We start from the raw sequence: 2374 nt of genomic DNA, 5'->3' as shown, positions 1-2374 counted from the left end.
TTGCTTATATGCAGAGCCTTGTTTTTTTTATTTTAGAAAAGGAGGATGACCCTCGGCCTCTGCATCTGGGCGATGCATACGGTCACTTTATTAATTATTCTCACAAGACCTTACAAAGTCATACAACAGTAAGATTAAAGCCACCGTCTAAGCAACAAACTGTCGCTACACCTATCCAGTTGATGAAGGGGCGCAGATAGCCTGGGCCTAATACCAAACAGATATCGCAGCCAAGCCTAACATCTAAGACCTGATACCCCAACCTAGCCACTTGTCGGGTCTGGGGCACACACTGGTCCGGCGTGCTCTCAAAGGCCGCCGCCGCCAACTACCACTGCTCCATCTTCAGAACTGTACTGATGCATCAACCTTGCTCGGTCCAGCTATCGGCGACGCCACCACGGCGCCCAACGGCACCTCCTCCCTGCGTGCAAACAGCTGAACACGTCGCGGTCGTCACTGATACACCACAGCGCCATGCTGCCAAGTACCACCAGCCAACATAGCTTGAAGTCCTTGGAGGATCTGTCGTGCGTAGCACCTGCCGACCAGGCATGACAAAACATAGCACCTGTCGGTCAGGCATGACTTGACATCTCCACCGAAGCTCTGTGCAAGACGAAGCCGCTCCACCTCCTGCCTCTGACTTCTAGCGCTGCTCCACAAACGATGCTCCCAAGAGAGAAACGACACCGCAGTGCCGCCATCGTCCGAGCTGGAACACCAGATCCTAGGGTTTCCCCCGGAGCAGCACGAGTGGGTCGACAGTAGTTACACGGCGATGCCTTCATCAAGGTAACGGCGTAGAACGCTGCCATCGCCTGCCGTCGGCTCGGTTTTCACCGGCAACCATGTCTCCCCAACTCGCAGCCTGGACTAGATGATGGATTTCGAGATCTGATCATCAAGCTTCTGGCCGGCCACCGCCGACGAAGAAGATGACCACTACCACTGGCTGCACCGGCCAGAACAGATCTGCCATGGGTGCCGCCAAGCAGTCCACCAGGCCCTCGACGCCGCCGCCGATCTAAAGCCAAATGACGCCGTCGAAGACCGCATCGAGCCGCCGCCCGATCCAGGCCAGCCGCCCGTGGCCCGAGGCAGGGCCGACCGTCGCCGCCGTCGAAGCCAACGCCGTCGCTTCTAGATCGGCCGCACCTCCACGCATGTTGGGGCCCCGCCACCCCTGAGACGCGGGAGGGAGGAAGAGCCCCCGCCACCACCTTTGGCCTCCGGGCACAAGCCGGCGGCGTCCTCCGGCGGCGGCGGGAGGAGGGGAGGAAGATGGGCTAGGCCCCGGTGGCGGCTAGGATTGGGGAGCCACCCGAGTTGCCCGAGCGGGGGGCGACACGGGGGCCTATGAGCCTATGAGCGGGGGGGCGAGTCAGCAGAGCCCTGGTAACATCATTCTGCAATATAATTACGGCTAACCAGCAGTCGGTAACGTTTACTCGGTGCCCTTCGCCAAGAAGCTCCTCCTGAGCCACAGCACTCGCTGCTCCTCGTGCATACTCAAATATGCAGAGACCTGGTACGTGTTTTCCAAATGAGATAGGGAAACTCTCAAAGCTTCCGCAGGGAAGCCGGGCACGTTCATCACAGCACTACGCAGCACATCTGGACATGCCTCATCAATCTAGTATCTGCCTGCGGCGGCGGTACTCGCTGCTCTTCCTGCATACCCATATATGCAGAGCCCTCGGCATTGTCGACCCCTGAAGAAGAGTCATCTGCTACATCTTCTTCGTCTGAGTATGGTGAGTACTCTGATGGTGGGAACACCTGAAAACAGAAACAGTATAGTCAGAACAACAGGGCACGCATTGCTGTCCAAGCTATGGCACAACTATAACCATACTTATGTCTTCTCAGATAAATAATTAGCACAAGTGTCACGTATTTTACCCAGCAGTCTAGACACATGTGGCATCAAATGAAGGGGAAAAAATAGACACCTAGTTCAACACTTAGAATGATTATCCAGAGATCTACTTATGCCATATGTGGTTCGCGCGAATACGCTTGGAAGCGTATCATTGCATTGATAGGGGAGTGAACGTACAGGTTGGCATCACGGTTGCGTACACAGGATGGCGCTACCGTGATGCAAGTGAGCATGGGAGTGGGATGCTCAGCCCTACCGTAATGTTTAGATTAGAGGCATAATAGTGCTAAGTCCTTTGGCTCCGGCGCTGGCCCAGGAGCGTGCTTCCTCTTGATTCTTGAATCGCAGCTAGGAGGGAGGCAGAAGAGGGTGTGATCTTGTCGAAAATCACAGCATTGCGGTGGTGCCAAAGCGACCAAGCTGTAAGCACCGCAATGGTGGAAAGGAGAATTGTCACTACGAGAATGGAAGCTTGGCAGGCACTTACCT

Source organism: Triticum urartu, chromosome 5A, assembly GCF_056163025.1.
Source record: "Triticum urartu cultivar PI428250 chromosome 5A, HENAU_Tu73, whole genome shotgun sequence".
Classification (NCBI taxonomy): domain Eukaryota; kingdom Viridiplantae; phylum Streptophyta; class Magnoliopsida; order Poales; family Poaceae; genus Triticum; species Triticum urartu.
This window is presented reverse-complemented; position numbering follows the sequence as displayed.